We start from the raw sequence: 26011 nt of genomic DNA, 5'->3' as shown, positions 1-26011 counted from the left end.
TACACCACTATATTCAATGATGTTCCATTGTATACTGCTGAATTCTACGCCACTACACTCTACTCCACTATACTATGCAACATTCTATGTTAATGTACTCACCAGTCCACTTTATTATTCGCTTCTCCACGCCAATCTGCACCACTGTACTCAACGCTACTGGACTCCACACCACTCTACTCAACACCACTCCACTCCAATCTATTTATTTATTTATTTGAAGAATTTGATATAGCGCGAACAAGACCCGCTAGGGTATCAGAGCGTTGTACATCGAATCATAGACATTAAGCAGGTACAAAAGAAAATGATACCCCCATTCATAGGTTACACATGCAACAAATGCTCAGTATTCCAGGAGGCCAGAGTTGTACACAAGAAGTAAGAGTTACTTGGGAGGCAATTAGTTTATTGTCGCATTTGGCTATTGAAGAGTAATCCTTTGACTTTTTTTAATGCGGCTGTCGAGGGGTTTATCTGATTTCTTAATGAAGATCATTCCCAGTTCTTGGAGCCAGACCAGAGACGGCGCGGTTGTAGATTTTCTTCTTTTTGAACTTTTGTTGTTTCAGCAGTAGTGTATTGGAATTGTTTGGGCTTGATTCATGCCTGAAAGTTCAAGCAAGTGAGAGGGAGTGTTGTGATGTGGCGCATTGTGCGTTAAACTGTCTATCTTGTACCTGATCCTTTCATCGAAAGAGAACCAGTTGAGTTGGATTAGGTCTGGTGTGATGTGATCACGTTGTCTTGATCTCATGACAAGTCTGGCAGTAGAGTTCAAAGTAGACCTTCAAGGTACCAGTTTAGGTTTGGGTATCCCAGCCAGGGTCACAATTCCGTATCCTAGCGGGAGTCGTAATTGGACAGCTAGTTTCATGTCCTTGGGCGGTAGGAATGGTTTGACTTTCTTTTATGTGTTGAGTTGGTGATTGGCTCCTCTCGTTGTAGCACTGATTCAGCCTTATATATTTAGGCATTTGTCCAAGGTTATGCCTCGGGATTTAGTAGCGTTTACAACCTGTGGGATGCAATTGAGGGCCTTTAGTTGTTTGAGCCAATCCTGAATAGGGGCTGAGTGATTGTGGGGGGCAATCAGGAAGCATTCCGTCTTGAGTGTGTTTAACATAAGATGGCTGCGAGATAACCATTGTTAGGTTTTCAAAAGTGCACTGTTAAGAGTTTTGATATCATCCGGAGAAGAAATTCTCATATACAGTTGAGTATTGTCTGCATACATGTGGTAGTGTATGTTTGCATTGTTCAGAATTTTGGTGTGAGGTTCCATGTACAAATTGTATTGTAGAGCGTGGGAGATAGTGCCAATCCTTGAAGTACTCCAATTGAGACTGATTTACTGTTGGAGAGGTAATGGTTGAATTTGATTCTTTATCTTCTATTATGAAGGTGCCACTCTACGACATTCTACTCTGCAACACTGCACTCTAAACTATTCCATTCTATGCTAATGCACTCTATGCGCTGCACTCAATGGCACTGCACTCCACTTTGCACCACTCTACTCTGCACCACTCCGCATCACTTAACTCTACGCCACTGCACTCTACTATGCAACAATCTAATCTACGTCACTGTATTATACGCCGCTGCACTCTACACCACTATACTCTGCAACATTGAACGCCAATGCACTCTACACCAGTCCACTCTACTCTATGCCACTCCACTGTACCCCACACTATACGACTCCACTTTATGCTACTCTAGGATACGAAACTCTATGCCACTCCTCTCTTCGGCACTCTTTGCCATTCTGCTCTACGACACTCCATGACACTCTTTTCCACGGCACTAAATTTAGCCATGCTGAACCGCAGCCACGTTGGTGTGAAACATGGCTATAACACATTGGCAAAGTAAATAACTCTTGCATAAGCTAGACCTATTGGCTTTGCCAATGCTTGTTTTATTATTTCGCATGAAGTAGCATTGGCAAATATTTGTATTGTTTCCAGTACTGGTGTACCTTACTGGAAACTTTTACATTTTCTAGTTAGCCCTGCCTCAATCCCCCTGTGCCTGAGATATACACGGAGGGCCAGAGTTCTTAGTACGCCTTCAGATGCAGCTCGTTCTAATTGCCCTGTGGCTCTGATGTACGTGTAGAACAGAAGTACACAAGAAAGCCTGCAGCTGAAGCCGGACAAGCATGTGAACTAACGCTAGCACGATCCTGCGCCTGTCGTTCACAACTTCTTACTAACCAGCTAAGCATAGGTGGCTTACAGAATTTGGGGCAGTGCTTAATTTGTAAAATAAGTGCCGGTGTCAAATGTTTTTCTCAGAAATTAATCCCACAGTGGATGCTGACGAACATCACAGCATTGCTATATACCAAGGATGTGTGGAAATAATTTCACCTCAGACATCTTTCTTCACTGATATAGTCTCCCTGCCCCTTTAATTCACTGTGGCAGGTTCTTTTTCATTCCTGCTTTCTCCCGTTGTCACTGTTTTTTCTCTCTTTTGCTCTCTGGGTCAAAGCATGGCAAGGAAAATAATTGCCAGTTCTCACCTGCGCTTCTAGCTCAAACGAAGAGCGGCCAGAGAGAAGCAGCAGGATGGAGAAGCACCACTCAGCCAAAGTCCGGGTGCACGTAGAGTACTGGTGAGTACACGCGCAGCTTTAGAATCTCGGACTTCAGGTGCATTTCTTGAGGCTCAATCAATAGTTTCAGTAAAGTGGGGGTAGACGGACTCAGTCATATTGTGTAGTTTACCGCAATATTATTTATTGCTCTGAAAGACAGACCTGTACTTAACGAGATGTACCGCACAATGGTTGAACTCTGTCCTTGATTCCAGAAAGTGAGGTCATAGCTACAACACGAACATTCAAAACGCTGACCAGCTAGCTGCTAAGCATTTCCACCCCTAACCCCGTTATCTGACACATGGATACACATAATTATTTGACAAAATACAGTTGCATCAACGCAAAAAACAGACCAACACCTGTTCTTGTGGGAAACTGTTGCAAGTTTATTCACATTCTTTTATGCAGTACACTTGTAGGGTAATTTTACGAGTGATCATCCCAGTGCAGCGCCTTTTAGGACTAACCGCGGACACACGTCTTGAAATACTCTCCATCCACCGGGCATTACGTTGCTATCTCATTATTTGTCTGGTGCTGTACATTTCATATCGGTGCTGCGGCCCAATGCTTTGATGTGGTTGCTGCACCCGTGCCACCACGGAGCACGGTAAGGCCAACCCCCAGATGCCAGGATACCAACTGTCTTGCGACGCTGTATAGCGACTTGCTATTCTTTTTAGCTCTCCTGTGCCTGCTGGGTGAGTGGGTGGCAAATTCCTCCGCTGCTGGCCAATGAAAGAGGAATGTCTTGGTGTGATGCCCACCTAAATAGCCAGCCGCCTCCCAAAAGTGACATTATCCATGGGGAGGTGAGGACTCGCCCTCGTAGTGGCCAACTTCCCGACCAGGTGGCCATAGAAAAAATACTAACCCCCACCATGAGCAGTGAGGAAACACTAAGGGGCCGTCCCCTCTAGTGTCCCCCTTTGTGGGGGACGTGGCCACCTGCCTTCCCATCATAGTATGTGAAGTGAGATTTGGCATGCAGAGGATAGGAGGGAAGTAGAGGGACATTTGAAAGAGAAATGGAGAGGTAACCAACTACGAAGTTTTAATTACAGGACAGTTTTTTTTAATGTTTAATTAGAGTAATGTGGTAAATATTTTTGAAAGGGCAGTCGTTTTAGAATGCAAGATTGTAGAAAGAAGCAACATTATTTACTTGTGAAGATTGTGCTATATTGGGACTTTGGAATAGTACTCGAATTAGGTAAATAATCTGTTGCTCGACTACTGCTCGATCACTGTTCTAGCCAGGTCAGTTGATTAGCTCAAGGGTTGAAAGTGAGAAATAAAGGCTGGACTCATGTCTAGAAAATACATAGGAAATAATGTAGCCATTGAAAAGGAGATTCTGGCATTCATCTTCAGGTTTGACTCATGTATTATTTATACAGCAGAGTAGGATCCATTTAAACGCCCCTGGTATGCATTGGCACCAGATGGAAGGTGTGGGCAGCTTCTCAAAGAGTAGAAGTGTATTACCTGCATTCCATTGGCTGGAGGGCAGGAGATGCAAACACTGGTGTGAGTTAGGGGATGGTGAAAGGGCTCCCTTTTCAAATTTAATAGATACATTTGTTGGCAAATAGCTATTGATTAGACTTCCTGAAGCACTGCTGTTTTGTAGAGGTTATGGGTGAGTGGGGTGGGGCTTCAGGTTGAAGGGGAGCTTTAAGTGAGGCCAAGTTTTTGTCTACCTTAATCACACTTCAGTGCAGAGCCCTTCCACCTCTTGGTGCCTCTGTTGAAGGTGCTCCAGGCTAGAGACGGCCCTGCTGTGAGGGGCATCACTACGCAAAGGCTGTGTCTGAAGCGCAGCCTGGAACACTTTTGAAATGTATCCGGAAAGGTGGCTGCCCCCGGGCAATTTTAAAGGCAGGATAACAGTGTAAAAACTCCCCTCACAGAGAAAGTTTCAAAGTAAGCCACCCAGTAGAAACCAGGTTAAAGTAACTCTACCTCAAGGAAGCAGGGACATCCGACACCTACAGGCAGCAGCAAAACCAAGGCAGCTTTACATGTTAGTTTGTGCCCCTTTTCTGCTCACATTTTTATACTACTATTAATAACCTTGAAATAAATAAATTAGAAAGGCAGCTGTTTAAGAAATCCCTTAAAATAAGGATTTGTAGGAACATGTTACAAAAAGGTAGTTAGTGATGTTCTAATTACATCAATAGTCTTTAGTAACTGCAGTTAAAGTTTAACGGGGTTATCGTGAACTTGCATTGCCTTTAAAGAAGACCTGGTTTTCCTTCCACCTAAATGTTCCCTCCAGAATGCAAAAGAGAAGGATGCGTCTACATTTTCAGCCAGGCAACCTTTTAATAAAGATTCAGGCTATATAAATACCACCACACATTTAGATTAAAACATGTGTTGTATTTAAAAAAGAAAAAAAGATGTAATCCCATTTAGATGTACCCAACACCTCGTGGTACCTTGCAGGTGGGGATAGCCCACCTGGATTGGCGTTCCCTAGAATGTGCGGGCATATTCAGTTATCTCTTTTAGTTTTAAAGACTAATAGATTTTTAATGGAAAAACAACACACAATCTAGTCGTTGGGGATGAAGTATTATCTGAATGTATGTAAAACATTCTGTAATCCATGTTTCATTAGATAATAGGTACAGTTTATTTAATATATATATATATATATATATATATAAAAAAAAATTTCTTTTATCAGACTCTAACCAGGTACCGATTATGTTTGATAAAAAATGTTTGCGAATTTTAATAACTTAAACCCCACCGAAGAAATGAGATCTATAAATACCCATTGGCTAAGTAATTTGAAAAAAAGTAAGAAATATTGGCAATGATTTGTTTGTGTTCAAGGCCAGTTTAAGCATTGGTTGGCATCCAGTGCAACAATCTTTGTTGGCGGCCCCAATAACCTTCTTCTCCACATATTTCCTCACTACCACCCTCTAAGGGTGCTCTTTATCTTTCCATAGATCCTCTTTACATGTACTTAATTTCTTTTCTAGCGCTACTCCTACCAATGTATGGCGTCAGACCACTCCTTGTCACGCACATCATACAGAGGCAGTGATGTGCACATCACTGTATATGAAAGGTTACATAAGACAGCGGGGACTACAAGATGTAAGAGTTGTCATATATATTGGTGGGCAGTATATGTTAAGAGCGCTTTTCTGGAAAATCACAAACTCAGGAGATGAAATTGAACAGTGTTTGTGGTTGGCGTAACTAATAGGCATTTATTTCTACCCAAACTAACCCTTCTTAGCAGTGAAATAATAGGGAAAAACATTAGGTTTTAAACCTGTGCTTTGTAGTTTGCATGCAGCTCTTTCATGCAGCTCTTTGTTCCTGCAGCAACGCAACCTTAGATCAAGCCCCATGCCTCCCGGAAGAGCACCGTTTTAAGCATCTTCCTGAAGGGCAGGAGGCCTGGTTCTTTACGTAGATGTATTGGCAAGTTGTTCCAGGCCACTGGAATCGCATTTGAGAATGCACGCCCACCCATGGTAGCAAGTCTGAAACGTGGGCATGCCAAAAGGGTGGCATCCGTTGAACGGAGCGCCCTACTCGGAGTATAGGGGACCAAACGCGCTTTAATGTAGCTTGGCGCGTTACCATATAGGGCTTTGTGCGTGATACAGAGTCCTTTAAACTTTACTCTTTGTCTGATAGGTAACCAGTGTAATTTACGCAGTAATGGTGTTGCATGTGTTCTCCTTGTTTTTTTAAATACCAGCCTAGCTGTGTCATTCATGACTGTTTGTAATCTAGTCAATTGATGCTGGGGTAGGCCAGCGTACAGTGAATTGCCATAGTCTAAGCGTGACAGGATCATGGCTGATACGGCCCGCCTCAATGTTGTTGGGGACAAAAGATGAGAAATGTTCCAGAGTTGTCTTAAAAGGCCTACACACGTTCCAGTAACTGAAGACACTTGCTTCATCATAGTCAATTTGCCATCTATGTGGATGCCCAGGCTTTTCACATCCGCTGCTGGTTCTGGAAACTGCCCTAATTCCTGCGGCCAGAAAAGCTCGTTCCAAGGGCTACCAGAGATGGTAATTGGCAGCACCTCAGTTTTATCTGGATTTATCTTCAAGGAATTAGCGGTCATCCAGTTGACCGTATATTTCAAGATGTTCTGCAGTCTAGCATGTGCACTGGGTGAATCCTCAATTTGGATAACGATTTGAGTGTCATCTGCATTATTATAGATTTGGCATTCCATCTGGTTTAACACCGCAATCAATGGCTGCAGGTACACATTAAAAAGGAGAGGTGAAAGTGCCCAGCCTTGCGGCACTTCACACGAAATGCCGGCTGATGCTGAAACCAGATCTGCCAACTGCACTCTCTGAACACGATCTTGACGAAAGGAAGTTAGCCAGGCGTGAGCGGTTCCCTGAAGGCCGAACTCCCCCAGCCGCGCCAGCAATTGACTGTGATTTACCGTGTCAAATGCCACGGAGAGGTCCAACAGCACCAGGGAGACCGGGATCTTTTTGTCTGCTCTACACCTTAGATCGTCAAGAATGGACAGCATCACCAACTCCGTACTATGATGTGCCCCAAACCCCGCTTGATTCCGTTCTAGCAATTCGTTGTTTTCAAGATGCCTAGAGAGATATGCAAGAACATGTTGTTCCAGGATTTTTGCTAGAAACGGCAGCTGGGAAATGGGCCTGAAGTTTTTCAAGTTTTTTGCATCCGCCACTGACTTTTTCAGGAGGGGGATTAACGGTGCCTCCTTGAAAATGGTGGGAACCAATCCAGTTTCCAAAGAACTATTGAGGAGGGTCAGGACATCGTCCTCTATTCCTGGTAGTGCTAGCTTAAATACCCTAGGGGGACAAGGGTCCGCCTGCGACCCAGACTTTACTCACCCCATTAGGCTAGCCAATGACTCCTTGGTAATCGGGGGCAATGTACTCAAGGGATGGGTGATCAAGGGCGCTACCGGAGTAAAATGAACCGGACAGTCAAGTTTTGGGGTATGCGAAATTTCCATTAGTAAATCCACAATTTTCTTAAAAAATAAGTACTGACATTTTTGGCAGTCATCCTGCGAGAATGAAGGGCTCTGCTCTTTAGTTTTCCTTAGTACTGACAGGACCTTAAAGACTTCCTTTTGGGGGTCTCTAGCCGTCGCGATTCTATTCTCGTATAAGTCAGCTTTCTTGGACAGAATTGCCTGTTTATAGAGAGCAAATTCTTGTATGTGCAGACTCCGTACACTAGGGTCATACCCTCTACGCTAGGCTCTCTCAGTTGTATGCAGGGCCCGCTTTCTTAGCCTAAGTGTGTCATTGAACCAGGGGGCCCCTATTCCCTTGTCCACGATTTTCACCTTCCGTGAAAGGGCAACGATTTCTATAGCTTTCTCAAGTTTCGTTATCATATTACAACAGATGACCTCTAGGTTACCATCAGACTTTATAGGAATGAAGGTTTGCAGAAAAGCAACCAAATCTTCCTCTCTGATCTTATTCCAGCTTCTTTTAGCCCTCCAGCCCAACCCTGGCTTTTCCCTCTTCCCTGGGACTGCTAACTGACCCTGCAGAACATGGTGACCACGAACAAGGCAGAGTAGCAATAGAACTCCTCTCCGGGGTAGTCATCCAGATTAGATCGAGGGTATGACCCTTGTCGTGGGTTGGACCAACCACCTGTTGCCCAAGACCCAGTGCAGTCAGTGTCTCCTCTAACTGGTTCGCCTGACCGTCTTTGGGAGACTTCTCCCAATGAAAGTTAGTCTCCCATTACCATCAATCTTTTATATCGTGACCGAAGTCGTGTACCAATTCCACAAAGGAGTCCATGACATCTGGGGGGTACGTGGGGGTCGGTAAACCAGGAGTATTCCCAAGCATTCAGCACCAGCATGGAATTTAACCCCAAGCACCTCAGCACCCTCCAGACTCTCTGCACAAATTCTTTCTGCTTTCAAGCAGCTGTTCTATAGGAACGCAACTCCTCCTCCTTTCATAAGACTTGCTCGAATTTTGCAAATGGCCGAAAAATTAGCAGGTAAAGAGGCCACCAGATCGGGAGTGGAAGACTCCTCAAGCCACGTTTCAGTAATTCCCATGATATCTAGTTCCCCCTCCTGCAATACTGAAAAGATCTCTAATGTTATGTTTTTGCAGAGAGTGAGTATTAAGTAGCGCAAAATTAAGGCTCTCTGCAGGATCCCTTCTGTTACTCACACGGCTCCGGAGGGTGTGGTAGGGGTTAAACAATCCTTCCCGATGTAGATCCATGGTGATTGCATGGCTAAGCTGTATTTTACCATGATTTAAAGCCAGAAGCGCGACCCTGGAATATGCCATGCAGGGGTCAGGGGTTGTGGCCCCTGGTCCCGGCAGGTCGCGGACGGGCGCAGGCGGGCTTGCCTCTGGCTCGCAACCGGTGCGCCATCGGCGCGCCCGCTGCGCGCTTGGATTGACAGGTTTAAGTAGCTGACGAGCTTGGCCGCCTCGCCACTAGAACGCTCCCCAAAATGGCGCCCGCAAATGTCCCTTCCGACCCCTAAGATGGTGCTGAAGAATTGGGTAGGGAATCTAAGAGTCCCGCTAAAATAGCAGGTGAGTGGGGTAATCTTTTATGGTGCAAGTATGCGAAAAATACAGTCAAAAGAGCAACATGTAGCGATAAAACTGTTTTTAAAAAAAAAACATTGATTGTGATAATTAAAAGCGGTAGTGTGTGTTTCCAATAGCAGAGTGGTACCTTGTCCTAGAAAAGACCAAAAACATGATGTGCAAAAAGCTTGACTTACACTCAGCCGGGAGCCACATTCCAGGCCATTGTGTTTTTTTGCCCACTGCGCTGCTTCAGAGACTGACCATCCAAATGCAAATCCGACTTGGTCGTGTTCTAATAGAAACTGTCCAGCCCCGGCCCCCGACTGTTATGCCAAATGCCTTCCGGATGGTAACACAAACCACCAGATGCTGTGTTTTGCCTAGTCTTCCATGCCTACTGTTATAGTGGGAACACTTTCCTGCAAACTTAAGGAGGCATTAAAACTGCCCACTTTGCGTTTTTTTTAACATCTTCACAAATTTTATCACAAAGTTTAATAAAGTGTTTAAAAGATAATTTCATGCAGTAAGTGGCACAACTTTGCAACTAAGCACATCCTAATGGTAGTGGTGATCTGACTAGAATAGGTAGGAAACAACCTTATTGCCTATGCAGATGGAGTACCAACATATGTAGGACACACTCTATACCTGCAGATGGCAACTGTAGTTGATTGTGGGACCTTTTCTTGAGGTTATGGGGCAAGGAGTAGTTTACGGGCTTTATGTATTCTGTGTGGATAAAGTTGCATGACACCTACTGGCCAGCCACCTATTGCTCTAGAAAGCATTACACAGTAAACAAATGTCATAAACTGAATGCCCTGCTAGGTCTTAATGGTTGTATATATCTGTTTCCTTTCCAGTGGAGGGTGAGGATATGAGCCCCGCTATCGGGAACTTGCCAGCAAAATAAAGCAAGAAGTTCCTGATGCGGAGGTTTGTGGTGAAGAGGGCAGGAGAGGTAAGAAGATGTGATAGATTTGTACATGACTGTATTTCATAGTTTTTTGTGCACAAACTCTAATGGTGTGCCATACTGCAGTAATTCCAATTGCTATAAGGCATTCCAGCCACAGCTTAGTAGTAGGGACAACACTAACTATAGGAAAGCCTGTAATAATAAAGAGAATGCTTGAAATTGCTTGGTAACATAAAAAAAATAATGTCTAACAAAGTATCTTTAAATACACATTGACAGCTTAATCGTTAGCAGGTCCATAGTAGTGGGTGGCATATATCTGTGAATATATATTTCTGAATTTGATGTTGTAGGATATTTATGCGGCATTATGAGCTAACTAATATATATGTGTTTGCCCCTTTGATCGTTGCGATATTATCTCTTTATATTTTTTTGCTCTATTGTAGGATGCTTTGAAGTTAAAATCAATGACCAGCTCATTTTCTCTAAGCTTGAGAGTGGCAAATTTCCTTACCATGAAGATGTAAGTGCTCAATATTTAAAATCCTATTTTGTATATGGTTATTGTAAAAAATGCGTTTGATCAAAGATGAAATTGACAAATAATCTCGGACAAAATGACACAAAATAACGTTAAAATACTTTTGCTTAAGTGCAAATAAAGATGAAAATGTGTGACACGTATTTATACAAAATTACAAATTGCTCCTCAAGGAAAAGCAAATGGTAGTGAATTCCATGAACTTCCAACTTTGTACTGTAGCTGGGTGGGCACAAAATGGAGCAGTAGAACGAGTCAAAACTCCAGCACAGCACTAGAACAACAAGAGGTTAAGGGGATCAGAATGAGGCAAGCTACCAACTTAATGGTATGGAGAGGAAGAGTGCACAAGACAGAGCATTGGAGGTAGGTTGGCTCCGCAGGAAATCCGAGAAGGAGTTTAGGATCAGGCTTCAAAAGCCAATCATGGACCCTTCACAGCAGAATTAGTGTATGGCAGGGAATTCAGGATGCAGCAGAAAAGTGGACAAAAGAGGAGCACTGTCTGAAAATGGCACAGGAAACTCTGGAATGGGTAGAAAAGGGTAGCCCACACCATAAACTAAAATATGTCCATGAGTTGAAGAAACATGACCAGGATCGGATGAGGGGCAAACAATAGGCTAGAGCAGAGGCCTTCAAACTCTTTTGCTTTTTCTGAAATTCACTAAAACACTGTCCCCATAATTGTGTGTTGTGAGCCCTTTACATTCACGTGCCACAATGCAACTGCACTTGCTGGACCAATGTCCGCTGCAGCCCTGAGTACCTGACTGTCTCCTCTACCTCTTCAACCCCTTCGCATCCATACCTTGCCATCACTCCAATCTTGGAATAGACTCTCTGTCCCTTTCCAAAAAAATTATCCTAACTCTAGCATTGAAATTGAGTCGCCATGCCTCTTTTGTAAAATAACAGTCATAATTGTGATGCAGTGGTCCTCTCACCCCCACCCCTCTCTCCCCCCCCAGCCCAAGTGCCACTGCACCGACTTCACTAATGATAGCTGTGCATCACAAAGCGGGCAGTCTCCTCGGCCCTTTCTTAAAAACGAGTGTGGATGATGGTTATTCCCCATTCTCTTGTGCCGACATCTATACTACGGCCTGCTGGTGAGTTCAAGTCTTAAAATTCTATGAGAGCTTTTTAGCATAAGTCCACGTGTTCCTGGGCCTGGATGCGTCAGTCTTACCTGTTACTGGGATGCAGGCCCAGAGTCCCCACGCATGCGTTCCCAGCTTGACGTTGGGAAGAACTCTAGAATTCGTGACTGCGGCAGCAGCAATCCTTGGTGCTCCTTCAATCTTGCAGTAAGACTTCTTCTTCATCCGGAGACAGTTCTTGGGTGCGCTTGTACACAAGCTAGGTGATTACAAATACACACTGTCCTAGTGCGACTGCCCTCTTTCTGGACCAAAGCCTCATCCTGACATCTAGGGGTACTCACAGCGCTCACAGGGCAACGCCCCTTAGTCTCCTCAATGATCCCCTCCTGGCATATAGGGATTGCTTAGCAGCATCAATAGGGTGACTGCTCACTTTGGGTCCCAGCACTACTAAGAGCAGCGGCCCTCCCTTTGTGGTAGTATAGCACCAGAGCAACCCTTTCTTCAAGTAGTGCCCCCCGTTCCCCTCCTGGTATCAGGGGATCCGAAAATGCATATGGGCTGACGGCCCGAACAATGCCGGGGTCCTGTTCTCTCTGCTTCCCCCACCTGGCATACGGGGGTCACTCCGTTTCCCCACCTGGCATAAGGGGGTCACCCATCACACACTTCAGTTTTCCTGATCGCGACACTGTTCTTGATGTACCGGAATCTCACAGTACACTCCTGGGATCCTCTCAGTAGGATACCCACTGGACCCCGCTCCCTCCTTCTCCTCACAGGGCCCACTGGTCGTGGGTCAGCCACAAGCTGGTGCTCGCGGCAAGTGATCTTGATTCTTCTGGGAGCTGTCCCCTCATTCACCATGTGTGGTTGTCCCTTAGATTCCAATCCTGGTCACAACAGGCCGAATTCCTCCTAAACTACTCCACACTGAGGTACAGCTTTAGTTTAACAATGTGGGAGACTCAAGCTCCCATTTTTATGGTATATTTCCAGACACACTTGTGATGTAGTGTCTTTGTAGTTTGTGTTTTGGGGTTGCCCACTTGGAAGTGGCCTCTCATTTTTTGTGCTCTTCCTCCAGAGAGCAGTCTATCACAGGAGTAGTCTCCAGTGTTTGTAGTTCCAAGCAGAGTCCATGGGAGTAACCAGAGGTTCACACCTGGATAATATCCTCAATGATATGTGCATCTAAAGGTTACCAAAGGGCCCCACCCAACTCTTTGATTCTCTGTTCAGTCCCATCTCCTTCAACAGATGTTCCCAGGCATCTTTGACCAGTGGCCTCCATTCAGAATCAAAGGTCCCTATTGATATACATCGAAGAGCCTGGGTCTTGCTTTCTCCCGTGTGTCCCTCCCAGCTCTCAAGAATGGAGCAATGCACAAATCTGGTAGGGCCGACCTCTACCTGCTCCTCCTCTACCTCCTAAGATAGAACCCAGTGTCTTCAAAGTGTGGTGCCCATTGTAAGTGCACACAGTATTGTGAACACATACACAGGTGGGTAGCCTCCAATGTACTTGACTCTCGGACGGACATCAATGCATCCCAGTGCACTCAAGCAATACCCCACCCTATCTCCTACATGCAGTACCAACAGAGGCCCACATATACCCTCGCTCCTAATCATAACCATACATGCAATTTCCTGATGGACTGTAACTTCTCAGAGGCACGCAGATGCAATCATGCAACCATGCATGCTATATTCTGATGCATTGTACCTTTTCACAGGCGCACATACATTCCTGCGCTGTGCACAATCCAAAGTAGGCCAAGGTAAGTTAAGCACACAGCAGCGGAATTTTACCAGAGCGGGCCAGGAAACACCACCATCATGACACCGGTAAAAAGGCCTCTACACTCTACTGATCACTGAAAATACAGTATGCTGTCCCCACCACCCTCATGCTTCTTAACTCATGTTGAAGGCAGTAGCCTTCCACCACTTATGGGTATTGCTTTGAGCTTCCCTCCCAGCCAAAGCAGACCACAATCCATTAATCATCAAGCTTGCTTGGGAGTCGGTATGTTTTAACCAATGGAGTAACTTTAATTTTTTTTAAATACATTTATTTTTATTTTTCAAGAAAACAAATAGCACAAGATGGGTGTCACATAATACAATTGCAGGAATCAATCACAACAAAGTACAAACAATATAATTAATATCGGGGCGATCTGTCCCCCTCCCTCAATCTAATCAAGATAAGATTCACCTCCAGTGTCTTCTCATTCTGTTCCTGTCGCATCGCCTCAAACTCAGGAATGGTAATGAGTGAGTCCTAACTTTTAATATGACAAATATTTATTCTTTTTGAGAAGTAAGTTAAGGAGGTTATGTCTTTAGTTCTGGGAAGCACACTTTTAATGGGCACTTACATGGTTGCATTGGGTATAGTCTGATTACCTATTTTCTAAAATATATACTTTGATAGCACTTGTTTTTATCTTAAATGCTAAATCATTTGCTGCAGCCTAATACTTACGTAATACAATTTTAAAGTAATTACAAAATGGCTTTCTCTTACAGACTAGGAACTCGCAGCAATTTAAATACACAAGTCACTATTCCCCACTGTTATATCTTGTTAATGATGTATGTTCCTTTAAATGTTAATGTTGCAATGCCTTGCTTACTGGATTCTGGAATGTGGAATCCAGGTGCCAGAAGAGGGAGTTACTTGGTTGCTGATGGAGTTGGTCCTTGGTTGCCTATGGGGTTGAATTGATGAATAAACCTAATTTATATCTACAATCCGCGTACCTCAAGTCTTTTCAGTGGCCACGAGGATGGGATCGATTTGAAGATTCTCTATACCGAATTTATGGAGAAATGAATGAATCCGTGAAGAATTACTGATGAAAATTTCTTCAACCTCCTGGAATTTTTTTTTCAACCCCTAAGGCTGATAGCTTGAGGTACCTTTGAATCAAGCTATCTCTAGCTAAAACCGATTTCTGCACTATTTTTAACCCGCTTAATCCATAAATGATATCTTTCATATTTAAACAACTAATTTTTTAACCTTCATATCGATCGCAACCGCCTGAATAAGTATTTCATTTTAAACTTGAAACGTGATTCTTCTCTGCATTTTTACTCGTAATTTGGAATTAGCTGTTGTCTTATGAAAAAGAAACTTACATGCTGGAAATCGTTAGTGCTGGATAATAACTTCGTTGCAGTGTTTATTTACAAATCTTCACACGCGTACTCTATTGACTTTCAAGTGCGCTGCACGCGTACCTCGACATTCTATCTCGCGTGTCACCACGCTGTCCATCATCGCGTCCACGCTGAATCACGCTGCACATCATCACGGCACTACGTCCTCGACGCATAGCGGCCATCTTCAATTGCCATGACAACTATACACAAATAGTGTATATCGGCAAATCTCATCACGGAAACATCGTTTTACTCAAATTTTAACGAAACATAATACCTTTGCATTTAGACTAATTTGTGGAGCACAACAGCGGAACCTATATAACAAGCATCAAACAGCTTTAAACAACTTTTAAAGGAGAATCGTTTTGTTTATGAAACCATCAGGCATTCAAGCAGGTGAACTGAGAATAAAATTGTATGAAACGTTTGAACAGATCTAATTTCATCATACTTCAACATATATATGTATCTGCATATATTAAGCAAAGCGAAATCGGTCAAATAATCGAGTATTACATACAGTATTTTCGAATGAAATGAAGTAAATTTGAACTACTCTACATTATTCAAGCAGACATCGGTGACTACATTAATTATTTTAGGTTTTTTTATATACATATTTCTGAATATTTTTAATGTATAAGAATTAAGTGAATTTAGTCATTATGGATGTTAACTCTTCTGTTACAGCTCCTCCCAAATTCCTACAAAATCCTGGTTCTCCTTCCATGAATTGGGAGGATTGGTCCGAATCATTTGAAACCTACTTGGAGGCTATCGGAGGAGATGTATTCTTACCTTCTAAAAAGTTAGCTTTACTAAAGCACAACTTAGGAGTAGAAGGAAGGAAAGTTCTAAAAACCTTACCTGTAATAAACCGAGTAGTGTCTACTGTTGACACTGTGGATGAAAGTAGTGAAACCAGTTCCAACGATATGTCCATAGATGTTTATTCTGAAGCTTTAAAAGCCTTAAAAGCCTTAGAAGAAAATTACGGAAAAAAAACTAGCATAGTGGTGGAAAGACATAAATTTTTCTCGAGGGCACAATTACAAGGAGAAAATGTCCAACAATATGTAGCTTGTTTGAGGTCTTTAGCTATAACCTGCAAGTTTAAAGATTTACACGAAGAGATAATTCGAGATCAATTTATCAATAGAATTAAAAACATAAAAATTCAAGAGCGTTTACTTGAACTTAAAAATCCTTCTTTGCAGAAAACTAGATACTGCTAGGAAAATGGAAAACACCTCTCATTATGTTAAAGAATTAAGTTCCATACAACAGAAAGATAATGATAAATCCAGCAGTGTCAGTGTAATAAACAGTAGCAAAAAGAAGACTGATTTTAGATCTGATAACAAAGATACAAAAATTAATTTTTCAAAAAACAAAACTAGTTTCAGCAAGCGTGTTTGTTTCAGATGTGGCAGTCAGAAACATACTGCTGATTTTAATAAGTGTCCTGCTGTTAGTCATTTGTAGCAAATACAAAAAGATTGGTCATTTTGCCAAGTGGTGCAGAACTGGTGATAATAGAAATTAGAAACGTTCTGTCCATCTCATTGAACCCCAAAGTGATAATGAGGATGATGATAATGAAAATAATAAAACAGAAATTGAAGTAATGGTTATACATGATGATTCTGTTTGTGAGATTTCTGAAGATTATCAACCTCCTAAGTGTAATGTGAGGATAAATAATGATGACATGGCACTATGGGCAGACTCATGTTCACCATATACCATTATAGATAAATACATGTGGGAAAATGGGAGCAAACCAACTTTGATTTACTCAAATGTATGTCCTAAAGGGTATTGTGGTATAAAACTACCTATGTTGGGGTATTTTGATGCTCGGTTAACATTCAAAGGGAGATCTTGTTTAAGTCCAGTTTATGTAGTTGAACAAGGACGTGCCCTATTGGGATGGAAGGATGCAAAGAAAATGGGTTTGATATTAGACCCCAACCATCCTGATCAAATACTATTATCCCAAGATTATGTTGATCAAGTTTTGTTAACTGATGACAATCATTCCTCCAAATGGGAATCTGTATTTCCCAAATTGTTCAGCAAAGATCTTGGATGTTTAGTTAAATTTGAACACAAAATTATTCTCAAGTCTGATAACAATCCTGTTCATAAAGTAAGAAACGTGCCATTTGCTTTACGAGGCCCATTAAAGGAAGAATTAAATAGATTGTGTGAGGCGAAGGTAATTGAGCCTATAGAGGCCTCTGATTGGCTTAGTCCTATTGTTTTGGCTCAAATCCAATGGAAAAATTAGGATGTGTGTGGACCTGAGAGATTTAAACAACAACATTTGTGTTGACCGTTATCTCCTTCCACACATAAATGAAATGATATCTAGTATTAAGGATGCTATGTATTTTTCATCTATTGATTTGTCTAATGCATATCATCAGATCAAATTGCATAATGAATCCAGACATTTAACATCTTTCATCACTCCCGAAGGTGCTTTCCAATATCTGAGGATGCCGTTTGGTTTAGCATCTGCATCTTCAGTTTTTCAAAGAGTCATGTGCAATATCTTGAAGGATGAGAAATATGTAAATTTTTCAAGATGATGTTTTAATTTGGGGTAAAGACTTATCTTCTCATGATAAAAATGTGCATAATGTTCTTAGTAAACTGCAAAATGCTGGTTTAACTGTGAGTGGTGAGAAATGTAAATTTGGGGTAAAACAAATTGATTATCTTGGTCACACTATTTCCAATGAGGGAGTTAAGCCAAAAATGAAATTGTTGGATGCAATCGAAAAGGCACCACATTCGGTTAATAAAGATCAGTTACGGTCCTTTTTGGGACTTGTGGAATATTATTCCAAATTTGTTCCTAATTTTGCTGACAAGGTACACGAATTGAGATTGATAATGAAGAAGGGTGTGTCATTTAATTGGTCCACCTTATGTCAACAAGCTTTTGACAACATCAAAAAAGACATTACCAAAGCAGTTGCCCTAAAGCCGTATGATCCTAGTCATATCTCTATTATAGTAGTCGATTCAAGTGCTTATGGTTTAGGTGCTGTTCTTATGCAAAGGGACAATGATGGCGCTGAGAGAATCATTGCCTTTGCTTCTCGCACTATTAAAGGTGCTGAACCCTCCTATTCGGTAATAGAAAAAGAAGCTTTAGCGTGTTGGTGGGAAGTGGATCACTTTAAAACATTTATTTGGGGGACGGCATTTGAACTATGGACTGATCACAGACCACTAATTGACATTTTCACTACAAAAGGTGCTTCTAAAGCCACATCTAGGATAGCAAAATGGTCTTACAGATTGCAAGAATACAATTTCAAGATTAAGTATGTACCTGGTCACAAAAACATCAATGCTGACTGTTTATCGCGTCTCCCATTGAACTGTGATACAATTAGTGTAGAAGACAAGGATGAGTGGTTAATAGCCAGCATTGAGGAATCGTGCAATAATGCATTGAAAGAACAGGAATGGATTGAAGCTGTAGCTATAGATGACGTTTTGCAGCAATTGATCAAAAAGTTGCATGAAAATATAGATCCATCTACTTTGAACAAGACCGATTTAGCAGACTATAAGATGATATGGGGTGAACTATCATATGTTGATGGTATTCTTAGGAGAGGTGACAGGTTAGTTGTACCTTCATCAATTGAGGAAAAGATGTTAAAATTATTACATGAAGGACATAGTGGCATGACCAGCATGAAAAGGAGAGCTAGGAATGATTTTTGGTGGATTGGCATGGACAAAGATATAGAAAGATGTGTTCGAAATTGTTTAGCATGTATGTGTAGTGATAAATCTCACAAATCAGAAGAAACCACTATTTCTGCAACCTCTTTTCCTGACAAACCATGGGACAAAGTTGCCATTGATATATGCGGTCCTTTTCATGTGAAGGGAATTGAAGACAAATATGCTATAGTTTTAATGGATTTTCATTCTAAGTGGCCTGAAGTTGCTTTTGTAAAAGACATCAAAGCTTCCAACATAATTGAATTTTGTGAGGAAATTTTTCGTAGAGAAGGATACCCTTGTGTGATTCTTTCAGATAATGGCCCGCAGTTTGTGGCAGGTGAATTTACTGATTATCTTAAAATGGTTGGCATAAAACATAACACTACTTCAGTTTATAATCCAAGAGAAAATGGTTTAGTAGAAATATTTAATCGAGTTTTAAAAGAATGTATTCAACTAGCTAACAACAATGGTGACAACTGCAAGGATGCTGTCAGGAACATGCTATGGTCTTACAGAAATACTCCACATACTGCCACTGGGATGTCTCCATTTTTTTCTATTAAAAAAACGTGAGGCGGGGTCCAAAGTCAAACCCACTTGGATGTCTAAGAAAGATGACATAACAGTCAGGGACAGCAGAGAGATTTTGAATAAAGTTCAAAAGTACCAAGAAAAATATATTCATGATCATAATGTCAAAGTTAAGGCATCCTCAAAATCATTTAAAAGTGGTGAGTGGGTACGTACACAACAAATGGGGAACAGGAAACCTGGTTCTTCCAAATGGTCCAAACCAAAACAAATTGTTTATACTGTTGGAAATATAGTCAAGTTAGATGATGACAAGAAATGGAATATAAGGAGCATAACAAAATGCAATGATTTAGAATGTAAACTTCGTGCAAGTCAAGGATGTATCGATGCAGAATTTAAGTCTGCAAGATCTTCAAGTTTTGCTTCAAAGGAAAGTGTAAAGGAGAGAAGTGTTTGTCCTAAATCCAAACCTATATGGATGAAAGATTATAAGTGTATTTAGTTGTCATAGTAAATTGAGGTAGAAATTTTGTAAGATATGTTATGTAATTTATCGGACATGTGTTTTAAATAATTTTAAATATTTTCACCATAATTATATTCTTTTATTTTCAAATACATAGTGTTATATAAACATAACTTGTTTTAAGTTATTTAGGAAAGGAGATATGTTATATCTTGTTAATGATGTATGTTCCTTTAAATGCTAATGTTGCAATGCCTTGCTTACTGGATTCTGGAATGTGGAATCCAGGTGCCAGAAGAGGGAGTTACTTGGTTGCTGATGGAGTTGGTCCTTGGTTGCCTATGGGGTTGAATTGATGAATAAACCTAATTTATATCTACAATCCGCGTACCTCAAGTCTTTTCACCCACTGCACCAATCCAGATTAAATTCTGTGGCTCTCTGATCACACATACTGTCATCTGCAGTGATCCCCTTAACCAATTAACCTATTTAGGTTTCATGAATGCAAAAGGGTGCATTTTCCACCGATTAGTTTACATTGCATTTATTTTTCCTTTAAGCTTTGTGCGTTTTTTTTTTATATGTAGTTACATGAAAATGAAAAAAAGAAGAAACCGAATATATTCTTTTTAGTTAAATCTTTCACCCGCCACCCCAGCATGGATCACTCTTCCCACACATTGTAATCGCTTAGACCACTGCATTTAAATGAAGACTACCTGGAAATGTGCCAAATGAACAACATAGTGCTTCCAGACCACCCTCACTTACACGTACTTGTGGCGGCATTTGCGCTAACCTACAAATACTGCCATGGATCCCCAGGGGGCAACCCCCACACTTTCAAGACCTCTGGGCTAGAGTCGGATTAAGAGAGTGGACTTGAAGACATATAATCACAGAGTTCAGGGTCCTATTTTATTGAACTGAGATCATGGAAGGAAATAGTCCCAGTTTCTTTTGCATAATCCCCTTCGACATTAATGACAGAAATAAAGATGCTATTCAGCACTCATCCAAAGAAATTCAAGTTTTGCATCCATACACCAGACTTTTTATGCTTTAGAAGTCAACTTCTGTTTATTCCTTACCCGTGTTAAGATCTCACCTCTCCCTTCCCCTTGTTTTAATAATTTGGTGGCACTTTCATTCATCTAAAAACCTAATCTTAAGAATACCTCTCTGCAAAGAAGCGCAAGAAATGGCTTTGGACTTGTAGTTAGATACCTTATTAATTTATAAAGAACAGAAGATTCTTTTTTTTTATTTTTTGTCTGCTGTGGGGCACACACTCCAAGTCCAGTTCCTGTTCCACCAGAGCCATGAGCAGATGATATGTGTGGGTGATAGTGAGTAAGTAGTATCTTTCTGTGGATGGAAGCCTGGAAAGAGGCATCTGTTCATGCAAGCTCTAATAATGTATGCACTCTTTATTGGTGGAGACTAGCATCTATTTTGAGTTGTATCTGGTTATTAAAATTCTGAGTGATTTGGCACTGAAGTAACTTGAACTTCAAATTAAAAGGTATATACACCTTCAGATCCTGGTAGAAAAGTTGTGCTCCAAATTGTGGAAACTATGAAGACTATGTTGGAATCCTTGCAGAAGTCTCAGCCACACGAAGTCGCTTTGGACTTTATTCTGCATCGCATTTGTTCCTCACTGTGCACTGCCAGACAGATACCAGCCATATGCAAATTAGCCTTGGTGGTTTCTCTCTGTGATGTATGATATTTCTGGCCTCTTGGAGTGAGAGGGAAGCTTGCACTGCTCCTGGCTGTGTTTGATCTCGGACTCTGATCTTTGACTGTGCTGTATCTGCTCTTTCTGTAAAGGAACCTTGCACTGCTTATACCCATGTAGTACCCAGTCTTGTGTGCGAGTGATTTGATCATTGCTGTTGGCAATCCTATACCTACTTTCTGTAGTTAGTGGTTCGTGTGAACAAGTGTTAACCAAAAACACACTCAAAATCTATGATCGCAGACCATGCCTGTTACATTTTCTCAGATGCAGCATTTCACAATACGATTTGTTTTGGTTTCTTTTAGATTGTGAATGCAGTCAAAGAAGTGAAAGAGGGTCAACCGATTTCGAAGATCACCAAAGTAAAAAAAAGAAAATGCATCCTTCAGTAGGGAAAGTGGCTGTGCCGGCCTCAAACAACTACAAATACTGACTGGATTCCAGACTGGGAGTAGATTCTTTTCATGAAAGATTTTATCAAAATCTAGGATAAAATCTAGAGAAAAATAAGAAGCTTTTCCCTGGAAATGTAGTTTCCGATGTATTTTAGGTTGAATTCTTAATAAAAAAAAAAAAATCAGTTGAAATATTTGTGGGTTTTTTTTGTTGCTATTTCTGCACCTGTTTGCCCTATGTATTTATTTTGTGTATATTAGGAACGCACATCATTTTAGGTAGTTATTGCCTAGTACAGTGCCAGGTATATACAGTGTGCTGGAAATAATAACAAAAAGTCAACAGCGCTGATCGTCTGCAGAACGAGAATACGGGCCGAGAAGATGCAACCAAATATATGTTGAGCTTACATCTTATTTTTCTAAAATCTCTGGCAATTTCATGGTGGTTGTGCCATTTTATGGTCATTTGCCATTCTGCCTAGACTATTCCTACACGTTTAATTTTCTGGTTTTCACCAGGAGTCCGGGATCTAACCATTTCTGGCCAGTGAGGGACCTCCTCCCTTACAAAAAGACCCCCATCCAGCCCGACTCCCAGTCACAAGTCTGCATTGGAAGGTAATGAAAAATATTGCTCGGAGGATTTCGGTCGGAAATTTGGTCCCAGAGCTGTAGGAACGAACAAGCACTTCACTATGGCAAGAGGAATTTCACACTGTTTAAAAGGGGTAGTTCATATATTTAACATATTTTTCCTTTTTGTAGGTAATGAATATTTTAAAAAAAATATTTGACACTCGGAAAAAAAACACTAGCGAAGTAATTAGAGGGGGAAGGCAGAAATAAAAGGGGAAAGGAGTAGCTGGGAGGGGCAAATGCTCAGGGAAGAAGCAAGGGGCGTTAAAGCATCACATCAGAGCGAGGCAATACAGATTACACAGTGTCCATAGTACTAGTTACGGAAGGCAAGATTCTGTACACCTTGTATTTTCCATCTTTGTCCATGGTTAAGAAATGATCTCTAAACAGCTGCCATGTGTGCTTGGGTCTGGAAGAGATGGGATTTAGAGATGCATAGAATTCGCGAGTGGTCACAGTACGACATATCATTCAGCCATGTTGGGAGGGTATTACTGCCCCAATGTAGCACCACCTCTCTTTTGGCCAGTAGTAGCGCAATAGCAGTGAAGCGCCTTACTGCAAAGGGGATAGGTTTAAAATAACCAAGTAAAGGCCATAAATGGGTCTGGGTCAGGTGGTCATGTTATCATGAGAGATCATAGAGTAAACCTTCCCCCAATAAGAGTGGGTCAATGCGCAATTCCAGGATAAATAGGCAAAGCCGGCTTGCTCTGCTTTACACTTGGAACAGTGGTGTGGTCTGGTTGGGTCAACCTGTTAAAGCAACTTATAGTGTAGTAATTTGTTACGATGGTCGAGAGACACGTTTAGTTTCATACAGCAATAACCCCAGGCCGGGTCAGGAAAAGAATATCCTAAATTGTGCTCCCAGGCAGCTCTTTCACCGCGCCAGTAGGCTGCAGTTGCAAAGGGATGTGATAGTCTAGATATCACTCTGAAGTTATCGGATGTGGAAATCACTAATGTAAGAGGGGAAATGTCCTTAGATTCGGCAGGATAAGCAGGCAAGATATGCATTAGTGGGCTGTGTAAGCGGTGGAATATAAAGTTATGCATATGTGTAGAGCCTCCGCCAGGGTAGATCTGGACTTTTGGCCACAACACATAGCTGATGCGAAGCAAGTAAGTGGTGCACCAAGCGTTTTTGAGTGAGTGGAAGCCATGGATTATCTACGAGGGGCAGATGGGGAGAGTAAAAGTGTCTTCACCCAAATAATGTAAAAGTTTGGACCAGATCCAGCAGGTGGTGGATAGGGTCTGTTTCTCAGCAGGGTTCCGAGAAAGCCCCTGTGGGAGTATAGAGGAAAGAGGTAGGTAGAACACCTGAGCTCTTTCAGGTTTGAGATGAGGTAATCTGGCATCAGCATAGTACCAATAAAAAGCAAAGTACGATTGGTCATTAAGTAGTATAGTTGGAGGTCAGGAACTCTGAAACAACCATGATCGTAGGGCAGATTCAGCCTGGGTACTCAAGGTTGCATGACAGATATCCGTAGGAGGGAACAGCTGTGATTTATTCCAATTTAATGACAGCCCAGAAAATGTCCCAAAGCACACCACCTCCCAAATAATGGGGGAAGAGATTGCTTGCCAGATCGCGGACAAATAACTGCATCGGCCTAAAGAGCCAACAGTGGCCCATGGCAAAAATGGAGGCCCTTCTCAAGGTTCTTTCTTGGACATGACTGACTCAGGAGTCCATGGCAATAAAAAAATAAGAGCAGGGAGAGAGGACAGCCTTGCTGAGTACCTCTTGATAAGGCGTATGGCTCCAAAAGGGCACCACTGATTTTGAGGCGCTCAAAGGGAGTCATATAGAGTAACACAATCAGGCTCTGAAAGCCATTCAGGATTCTCAGCTTAGTTAATGTGGTGTGGAGGAAAGACCATTAAAGGGAGTTGAACACTTTCAACATCCAGCAGTGTAACCCTAGCAGAAATAGTGGGTGAGACCTGATTGGTTACAACAAAGTGTGAAGAGACTAATTGAGGTGGAGAGTTGAGGAACAAACCGAGTCTGGAAGACATTCTATTTTCCATTAAAAGGAAAGGCATGTGGCTATGACTTTGGCCAAGATTTTATTGTCCTGAATTTAGAAGTGATAATGGTCTGTAGTCTGTGCAAAGCTGGGGAGATTTGTTGGGCTAAAGCAACATAATAACAATGACTTCATACAGTGTAGGGGGGGAGGGGGAGTATGTCTGGTTCAAGAGATTCAGCATAAACACCCAATGGGTGTGGGACTGCTACAGCGGGACTCCAAAAATAAATTCCAACTCTGGATACTCATCACCATTACCCTAAAGTATCCAAACACACATCCATTCACCAGTGGGGCCCATAACACTGCACACTATCTCTGTTCATTTAATTCAACTTCGGGGTTTAGTGAAAGACAAAGAGTCATGCTGTAACATTGGCGGAGGGTCTAAACCTATTTAACTAATTTATTATTTACACCTATAGTTTTAAACTCTTTACTATGGTTTTCAATGAACACCAATTTTATTCAGACACACCACCCTAATGGCAATGGATCTGCTAGAACGAAAATCAGGCGAAGGAAAATACAAGACCAGCTTTTATTTCTCCATTTATCTAATTTTTATTCATAGTAAACGTTAGTATGTCTGACGTTTAGGCATTCATTAATTCTTTATTCAGTAAAAAATCTTAATCTTTATTTAAAAAATGATCATTTATTTAAAGCTCGGAAAATAGACATTGATTTCAGAAAACAGAGTAAAGTTTAGCAAAGGACAGAGTTCCAAATCCATTCTCTCCTAACATCCCTAACTAACACTATCTTATCCTCAGTCCTGCAAAGAAAAAAAATAAAAGATAAAGTATTCTTACATCCAGGAATCGATCTGCAGTTCAGCAGCACTTCGAGACGAAATCGAAAGGCGCGAGCTTCTAAGCAAATCAGGGGTTTTTATACACTCATTTCCTAACTTAATCTATCTAAAGTATCTAACAACATCAACTCTGGTTCTGATTGGACAAATTTGGGGTAGATGAGTCTCCTCATCATTACAGCATCATATTCACAATGAATCAGCAGAAAAATAGTGGTTTGTTTAGTACCGTCCGTGGCCAAGACACTTCCTTGATTTGCAACGTCTGGTCCCTTTCCCACGTTCAGAACATCCGAACGTCCATGTTTTGGCACCCATCCTGGGTTCTGGGGCAAGGTAGCCTTGAACCTCTCCTCTGAGCACAGATAGTTCACTCTCACTTGCAGGCTTTAGGCGCGCATAAGCTGTCCAGCACTTGCTCAGTTTACCCGAGCAGCCATTTTCTGGTAGGCCTCAGAGGCCACTTTTGGAACTATCAGAAACAAACACAAATTCATGTTAAATATGGAACTAAAGCCCTTCTGTTTACCTTCCACCATACTAATGTTTCCCCATTAGTTGTTACCTAGCAAATAAGCCACATAAATGTAAATGTACAGGAATTTATATAGCGCAAATCACCAAGCGGTCTCTAAGCGCTTGCTTAGGGAACC

General features: G+C 41.7%; 1 long non-coding RNA gene across 1 annotated transcript; it reads left to right on the top strand.

Annotated features, from left to right (window-relative positions):
• The first annotated feature begins 2555 nt into the window (after nt 1–2555).
• LOC144826203 (uncharacterized) lies at nt 2556–22039 on the top strand. The gene is made up of 4 exons (XR_013609706.1): nt 2556–2626; nt 10065–10162; nt 10570–10646; nt 21765–22039. It is a non-coding gene; the product is annotated as an uncharacterized LOC144826203 (long non-coding RNA).
• Nucleotides 22040–26011: the final 3972 nt, after the last annotated feature.

This window comes from Lissotriton helveticus, chromosome 3_2 (genome assembly GCF_964261635.1).
Source record: "Lissotriton helveticus chromosome 3_2, aLisHel1.1, whole genome shotgun sequence".
Classification (NCBI taxonomy): domain Eukaryota; kingdom Metazoa; phylum Chordata; class Amphibia; order Caudata; family Salamandridae; genus Lissotriton; species Lissotriton helveticus.
This window is presented reverse-complemented; position numbering and strand designations above follow the sequence as displayed.